The following is a 9,922-nucleotide window of genomic DNA, read 5'->3' on the forward strand; positions in this document are numbered from 1 at the left end:
TCAAGGCTTTTGACTGTTTATTCATAACTTTTATAGAGTCATATATAAGGTACAGATGTAATGTCCATGTGGTTTACACTACTGAAGATAGCGCATTGGGTTTTGGTTTGTTTAGTATTTCGCGCAAAGTTACACGAAGGCTATCTGCACGAGTGGAACCTAATTTTGCAGTGATAGGCTAGGGAGAAGACAACTAGTCAACAGCACCCGCCACTAACTTTTGGGATATTATTTTACCAACAAATAGTGGAATTTGGCGTCATAATATAACGCCTCCACAACTAATAATTATTATGTGTGATCGATTATATTACACATTTATTATTCCATTAGAGCACACATCTATTATCGTATTGCAGCACACATGTATTATCTTATTTGTCATAGTATTAGATACACATTTATCAGGGCACACCATTGTCTCAGTACCGCTCCTAATGCTTCACCTCAACTGGGATTCCCTATGTATTATAGTCAAAACTTAGTACTTTATAATAAATACTAAATGTCGTGCTGACCATAAGTTTAAAATGTTCTTTGTTTTACATCATTGGAAACAAAAGTCGTTTAAGAAAATCAAGAAATGTTATATTAAAGATATCTTTTCAGACGATAAAATATTCACTAAAACAATTATAACTAAGTTTCATTTATGGTGTTACGAGGCCTAAAAAAGGAACGATACGAACAAATCTTATTACATTCTTATATCAATGGAACTTCGTGAATCCTTCTTGTTTTGGTTTGTTTCTTTTCTAGTGATCGACGCTACGGCGAAAATGCCAAGCGGATTCTTAGAAGGGACCATCATGACTTTAGGAGCTTATGACGAATGTTTAAACATAAAAGTATTAAACAGGGATGAAGACAACGAGGAGTTTCGAGGGAAATACTGTCTGATCAAGGGAAAAATTTCACTTCCAGAGAAGACCAAGATAGTTACAGCTAAGACTTCCGTTATCAACAGCTCCATGTTCGATTCGAGTGTAAGTAACAAAATATGTAGAACTGAAGAAGATGGATATTTTGTAATTGTTTTTGATATAAATTAAATCGTGTTTCTATTTCCTGATGAAGTATCGATGAAGTATCGATTAGGTTAATGTGTCTTATATCGGGCTGAATAAGAAGAGCCAGCAAGCTAACAGGATTAACCTGCCCGGACTGTAAATTTGAAAAATTAAAATTCGCGTCCCCTTCCTGTAATCCATATTGTAAATCTGGTAGTTGAATCCTATTATTCGTTATTCGCGTCCCCTTCCCGTAATCCATATTGTAAATCTGGTAGTTGAATCCAATTATTCGTTATTCAAACACGAAAGAGGAGACAAAGAATTAACGGTGGGTGTTATCTTCAGAGATGACTTCTTCAGGGTCTTGGAAGTTGTGAGGTATATAATTTCATCAACATATGTACATATGATATTATCATGTTACATTTAAGTCCCAAAGTATCTGGCTTGTGCATCGGAATATTAAATAACAAGGCAATAATTACTTGAATATCGTGTAATTTTGTTATTTTGTGAGTCTGGTGGTTGTTGATAAAACTCATTCCTTGTCCATCTTCAAGATATTCAAGGAACTCAGTCGGTCAGCTCACTTCTTCTACCACTTCAACTATGTATTTGGTGTCTGATTACCATCCACATGCACCAAAGATGATGTGGGAGAAGTAGTCAAAAAATGGTGAGTATACAATTTAAGATGATTAACCATAATACTAAACTGTATCAGGGAAGCCTAAACAATGACTAACAAACACCAATGTGCCTGCAATGATACATACATTGGATACATGTTTCTGGATATGTAGAGATGACTATTAATAGATGAATTAAACCAAAGTATTTGATTATCTGCTATATAATTGCCACAGAACGTAGTATATCTTTCAGATTGTCCAGTGACTTCAATATTTTACAAAGATACCAGAATACCTAACAGGATCAGGGAAACCTAAACAATGACTAACAATCACCAACAATTAACCATAACACTTAACTGGATCAGGTAAATCTAAATAATGACTAGCAAACACCAGTAATTAACCATAACACTTTACTGGATCAAGTAAACCTAAACAATGACTAACAAACACCAACAATTAACCATAATACTTAACTGGATCAAGTAAACCTAAACAATGACTAACAATCACCAACAATTAACCATAATACTTAACTGGATCAAGTAAACCTTAACAATGACTAACAATTAACCATAATACTTAACTGGATCAAGTAAACCTTAACAATGACTAACAATTAACCATAATACTTAACTGAATCATGTAAACCTAAACAATGACTAACAATCACCAACAATTAACCATAATACTTAACTGGATCAAGTAAACCTTAACAATGACTAACAGTCACCAACAATTAACCATAATACTTAACTGGATCAAGTAAACCTAAACAATGACTAACAATCACCAACAATTAACCATAATACTTAACTGGATCAAGTAAACCTAAACAATGACTAACAATCACCAACAATTAACCATAATACTTAACTGGATCAAGTAAACCTAAACAATGACTAATAATCACCAACAATTAACCATAATACTTAACTGGATCAAGTAAATCTAAATAATGACTAGCAAAAACCAGTAATTAACCATAATACTTAACTGGATCAAGTAAACCTAAACAATGACTAACAAACACCAACAATTAACCATAATACTTAACTGGATCAAGTAAACCTAAACAATGACTAACAAACACCAACAATTAACCATAATACTTAACTGGATCAAGTAAACCTAAACAATGACTAATAATCACCAACAATTAACCATAATACTTAACTGGATCAAGTAAATCTAAATAATGACTAGCAAAAACCAGTAATTAACCATAATACTTAACTGGATCAAGTAAACCTAAACAATGACAAACAAACACCAACAATTAACCATAATACTTAACTGGTTTTAACCAGCTTTACTGCTGGTTGTGTTTATTATTTAACAGTGAATTTGGGACATGGAACTCAAGTGAATATGATGAATTATGTAATATGCATAAGGCAATTAAAAGATATGAAAATTCCTCCAGTCATATGTTCAACTCTAGGCCTAGTTAGATTTGGAAGATTACAGATTGAATTCTAACTTAATAGTTAACATAAAATAAAAGTGCAAATACACAACGAAAAGGTGAGGAGAAATAGAGACATGTTAAAAGTATTAATCAATATAGTATGATACTTGGGTGAACAACAATTAGTATTAGAGGTCATGATAAATCATTAGTCTGCTAACTGAGGCAGTTATGTGGAATTGATAAATTTGTGCATGAAATATGATCCAGTATTGAAATCCCATTTAGAGAAATCGAGTGATTCTTTTGGCCTGGCCCGGCATGGCCAAGCGTGTTAAGGCGTGCGACTCGTATTCCGAGGGTCGCGGGTTCGCATCCCAATCGCGCCAAACATGCTCGCCCTTTTAGCCGTGGGGGCGTTATAATGTGACGGTCAATCCCATTATTCATTGGTAAAAGAGTAGCCCAAGAGTTGGCGGTGGGTGGTGATGACTAGTTGCCTTCCCTCTCGTCTTACACTGCTAAATTAGGGACGGCTAGCACAGATAGCCCTCGAGCAGCTTTGTGCGAAATTCCAAAAAAAACAAAAAACAAATCTTCTGGCCTGTCAAATAGAATTCAGAATGATCTCATTAATTGTGTAGGGAAAGTGTTGTTGAACAAAATTAAAAGTGAAATAAGTTATTCTCAGTTTGTGGCTCTTGACTTAGATGAAACTACTGATGCAAAAACAATTTCTCAGCTTTGTAGTGTTGTGTGATATGTGACCAAACATGGTAAAATTTGTGATAGATTTCTGGGGTTTAGAAATGTTAGTGCGGATCGAAGGTTTATCCAAGATAGTGTTTAGTTTAGTCGATTAATTAAATATTTGGTCAAAGTTTGTTGGGCAAACTTATGATGGGACAAACGTGATGTCCAATGAGGTGAATGGACTTCAAAAGAAAGTTAAAGATAAATATTCAAAAACTCTTTTCATTCATTGTATGCCATATAGATTACATTTAGTGTTGTCACAATCTGTGACGAAGATCAAGAAATGTGACAGATTCTTTACAAAACTTAAACCATTCTCTTTCTTTTGTGAAATCAACAAAGCGCGTGTATCTTTTAGATACTGAACTAAAGAAAAGATTCCAAAGTGACCCCGACTCGTTGGAACTATAATTACTGTCTTGTTGAAACTATCTTGGAATACAAGGAATAACTCATTGAGTTATTTCAAAATATTGTTGATAATTTTGGCAACTGGGATACTGAAATTTTTACCTCTATTCAAACACTTTCATCAAATCTCAGATATTTTGAGTTATCATTAAAATCATTGTAAGAAAATTACGGAGAATACCTTGATATTAAAAACAAACTTTTAGTTTTATGCAGTAACGCTGATTTGAAAGGAAAACCAGTGAATGAATCACTTTATTGTTCGCAAGATACCAGATTGTTAATCTTGACTCTTTCAACCACCAGTGATTCACTTGAATGTTAAATTTATACACCAGAAATGTACAAGAAGAAGAAAAACTTGAAGGTTTAGTGTTAATAAATTTATTACATCAAAAGGTAAGGAGGATGGAAATAACATATAATTAAAGTGAGCGCGTGTTGTTTTTATCTTTAACTGAAAGTATTTACTCTTAAGTATGATCAATTACTACAAGTAATTTTATTTTACAAGTAATTTAATTAAAACCACACATACGTCCGTTACACAATGGTTTGTTGTAGTTACATATACCGGTATATTATTTTTTTATTGGTCCTTAAGAACGACCTGATTTCTTAAAATCAAACTCAGTTGACCACGGCTTGTTGGAGTTTGAAACTTTATTCTAAGCTTGGGTTTATGTCTGTAAATGTGCTTGAAAAGTACTTTGTCGTTATAAGTTGTAAAGGTTGCTTGAAATGACAATAGGAAACAAAAGATATATTTCATAAAGGTCTTTCCCAAACGAAAAATAAGACACAGAATATAATTTTTAACTAAAAGTACGAATTAAAAGAAAAACATACACAAATCTTGGACGGACGTTTCTGTTTTTACGAATTTTAGTCTTTCTCTAACCTTGTCCTTAGGAATTTTTATAATACTGAACCCTGTGTACTCCATATATATTATCTCGTTTCATATGTTTATATTGGGTTGAGGAATAATTCGTGAGCGTTTTTTCAAGTTAGCAAAATATATTCATAAATGAAACGCTTTCGCAAAATATTTCATGTCATTTGGTAGATAATTTTTTGCTCTAATAGATGGTGTGTTTGATTTTCATATGTCTTTAATTTTTGCTTTCATTTTCAGCTCATTAAATGGAATGTCAAGTGGACAAAATCGAGCATTTTCGACACCATCTGCTTTTCGCATTTAATTTCTTGCAATTTCGTTTAAAACAATGCATACTATATACCTAGGTATTACATGAAATAAAGTATCATAATAAATGTTTTGGGTGTAATGTGTTCATGCATTGAAGTATTGTATAGTCTTGCATGTAATGCTTGAATGAAACTATTTAAAAACGCTCACGAATTAATCCTCAACCTAATACATTCTTACAAGATGGCGTCAGTTGCGATACGGAAGTTACGTCAGTCACCTGCCAATTACGTCGTAGGGTCTGCAACGGGGAAGATAAGTAAACCACAGTCCTGATCAATCACAACGAAAACCCCTATTACGTCTCACAATATTAAAATCACCAGTGTGATAGGTACAACATAACCATCAGGTGGCTGACCAACTAATTCACAAACACGTCGACTTAATTTTAAAAAATAACACATTTAAAGATGTGTGGTGTAGGGTTATAATTCATATGAAACGTGTTCGAAACTGGTTTAAGAACGTTCTTTAAAATACTCTAGTTGCAGTTTTACTTGTGACATAGTGTATTGACACGTGAAGACACTGCGCTTAAACAATAACTTAAGAAGGATTCGGTCAGTGTTAATTACAGATATTCTGAAATAAAGAAAATTTTCACTGGATGAGGTTTACAAAGTTTTATAGTTTCGAAAGAATATGCCGTTAAGAATCTTTATTAAAAAGAATCTATAACTATTTAATACTGCTATTAAGTTCATAGACAACAAGTGTTTTGTTCATTTGTTAAACAGAAAGAAATGAAATTCTAAAGACAAATACTTTTATATACATTTAAAGTTAGATCAACTATTTATTAGAGCAAGGGTAGGCAACTTATTTTTCATAGTGGCCACAACTGTGGCTAATGAAAACAACGTTGGCCACACTATTAAAAACATTGAAAGATGTTAGTTTAATCAAAATAATTGCATTTCAACTAATCTTCAACGTGAAAATTGATGGGAGTTTTTACCAATAAGTTTCGTGAAATTTGGTTTAATATCTATGCTCAATGAGCATCTTAGCTCTACTTCTAAATTTATGTCAGTTAGCCATGATCTGTATCTAGACTTGAGAAAATCTAGCGTAGAAAATGTTGACTCACACACCCATGTGAATCCAAACATGGAAAATAATGTTGAAATTCCTATCATAAATTTGGAAGACTCTCATTTATGAGAATAGTGAGCCACATCTCTCTGATAGTACGTTTTGTGTACCTTTTATATGTTTTACACTTTGCAGGGTACGCATCTCGTCTTCAAATCCACACTTATCCAAAGACAAAAAAAAATGTAATTCCTTACTGAAATTTCCTAAGTCAAATTGAAATGGATCATGCAAAAATTCAAACATCAATTTCAATTTTTTACATTCGGAGAAACGTGATTCAAGTTTTTGAGATAGATTTTTGATCCAGTTTACACAGAAATGATCTTTAGAATCAGAGAAATCATAGTCCTTATTATTTTCCAGAAAACTATTCAACTTTGCAAAATGTGACAAATATTTTTTTTGTAATTATTCCGCAAGGAGGTTTAGCTTTAATTGAAATTCATGAATAGACTGTGATTGCTCACTTATTATTTTACCTCTTCCCTGAAGCTTCGTATTCAAATTATTCAAGTGAGCCATCATGTCCCACAGAAAGTACAAATCACACTGCCATGACAAAGTTTCACTTTCAGGGAAATTTTCAATCTTACCTTTTTCAACACGATACCCTTTTATTTGAGGAAATAATGAAGTAAATCGTTCCAAGACTTTTCCTCTACTTAACCATCTTACATTTACAAAATCAGTAAGATCATCAAAAGTACAATCACTGCTTTTCTTCAAAGACTCAACAAACTGTCGATGGATGAGAGAGCTTCCACTTCTAATATAATTCACAATTTTTACAACAATGTCCATCAAATATTTCAGTTCATCACTTTCAGACATCTGAGCACATAAATTTTCCTGATGCAAAATACAATAGAAAGATGGCAGCGTGGACTTCACATTATTTTCAATTAAATGCTGCTTCAAAAGAGAAACAAATCTTAATTTCGTTCCAGTCATGGCAGGAGCGCCATCTGTTGTGACAGACGCCAATTTTTAAAATCCAGATTAAATTTTTGGACATTTCAAGTAATTTTTCAAACTTTTTTTCCCACATGTTCGATCTCATAATCCACAAAGGCCAAGCATTTTCTCCTGCACTTGAAGATCTGAAGTTACATATCGAACCCAAAATATCAACTGTGTAGTGTCGCTAACGACTGTTGACTCATCTAGTTCTAAAGTAAAATATAAACAGTCTTTCAGTTGTTCAAACAACTGATTTTCTATGTCTTTCACTAACTCTTGAGTTCGGCGGACAGTTGTTCAACTTAACTGCAAATTATTTACTTTTTAAAGAATATCATCTTTTATTTTTGAATCATAATTCTCTAACAGAGTTTCAATAACCACAATCAATATTTCTTGTACTAGTTCAGTATCATAAAATGATTTCTCTTTTCAGATAGAATCCAAGCTACTTTATAGATAGCTAACGTGACTAATTCTATCGATGATAAAAAATCTTTTTAGGCCTCCCTTTTGTTCATAAAGTTGTGCTTTCAGACAGCTAATCTCATTTCTACGATTTTTGCTATCAACTGGAAATTTCACATCAAATTCGTTGTGAAAATTTTTAAAGTGTTGCTTAAGGTTGTATACATTATTGTTCCTACGAACGTTATTACACAAAAGACACACTGGTTTATTATTTGCTTCAATCACTGCAAATTTCAACTCTCAACTTTCATTAAATTCTCGTTTTATGTTTTTCTAGTCACACGTCATTCTCTTTTTAGCAGTAATGACAGAATCAACTAAATTGTCTTTATTTTCTAAGTGTTCACCATCATCTGGATTCTTTCATTTTTCAATTATCCACTTATCCATATTATGGTTTAAAAACAAAATATATTTAAACACTTGAATGTTGCACAATAAAATTATGTTTGCAAGCACATGCAAAACAACGCACACTCAATAACAAACATTTAAACCAGTCTGATTACAAAATGGGCGGAGCCTGTGGCAGTGATGAAGCGCGCGACATGAGCGATGACGTGAGGCAAAATTTATCTCCAAATTTGCGATAAAAAATAAATGATAGAAAAGTTTATTCCTAAACTCAAGCTGGCCACAATTGTGCTATCCACTAACCATAGTGTTTCCCATCACGGTATTAATGTAAAACATAATGTGACGTATTTAACGATTAAATTACATACTAAGTTTTGTTGATTGGGCGTACTAATACGTCGTGGCCTGACATGGCCAGGTGAGTTAAGGCGTGCGACTCGTAATCTGAGGGTCGCGAATTCGCATCCCGGTTGCACCAAACATGCTCGCCTTTTCAGCCGTGGGGCGTTATAATGTACGGTAAATCCCACTATTCGTTGGTAAAAGAGTAGCCCAAGAGTTGGCGGTGGGTGGCAATGACTAGCTGTCTTACACTGCTAAATTAGTGACGGCTAGCGCAAATAGCCCTCGAGTAGCTTTGCGCGAAATGCAAAAAAGAAACAAACAAATTAATACGTTTTAAGCTATATTAATATACAATAGAAATATAACCAATTATGCCTGATTTAATGATATATCATAATAAAGTGTTAGTTTTATTTTACGTTGAATACAAGTTAATGAATCAAGTGTCTTACACTTTCGTATTGTGTATGACAACTTTGCTTTGTCGTTACATATGGCAAGTGTAAGTTACCGTATCTCCCTCTAGGTAGTGTTCTCCGTCTAAAACTCGACCGTTGTATGAAGGTATAGGCAGCTCGCATACAATTACTGAAAGTACATATGTAAAGATGTGTTTTAGGCAGCAGCGTCAACCCGTACAAAAAGTATTATTAGTGAAACATAAAAATCAAACTTATGTACTCAGATAAAAAATAGAAAAATTGTGTTTTCTTCATAGAAAAAATAACGATATGGAATATTATACAAACTCATAAATGATTTAACTTTTCATGCTCTCGAACAGTCTGCATCATTTTTCGTTTGTGTTCAAAAACACAATACGGTTTTCTGCTCGTGTTTCCAAAGATAGACTGACTTTTATCTTTAAACATGAAAACTGTTGACATGCAGTCTTCTTCTATATTCATTATCGTTCATCATGTTGTGTTGCACTTTCTGGAACTTTCAACTTTATGTCAGTTTGTTGTTCAATAACCAGTTTTCTTGATACATCTCTATGGGCAGTTTTTCTTTTCATTTGTTCAAAACTGGTAACTGTAGAACAAATGTCAATCAACACCTTGCAAGACTTCCCATGAATTAACTCGTTGACTCAATGACCAGTTTATTTAAATAATGATTTCAGTTGAAGTGTTCTCAACTTCAAGGTATCATCTCCTAAGTTTATTATCAGTAATCACAGCCTCGAATGTCATAAATATATTTTCTATGTTTATGAAGTTCCCTTTTCTTGTTGTCCTTTAGATGT

Source organism: Tachypleus tridentatus, chromosome 2 (genome assembly GCF_004210375.1).
Source record: "Tachypleus tridentatus isolate NWPU-2018 chromosome 2, ASM421037v1, whole genome shotgun sequence".
Lineage (NCBI taxonomy): Eukaryota > Metazoa > Arthropoda > Merostomata > Xiphosura > Limulidae > Tachypleus > Tachypleus tridentatus.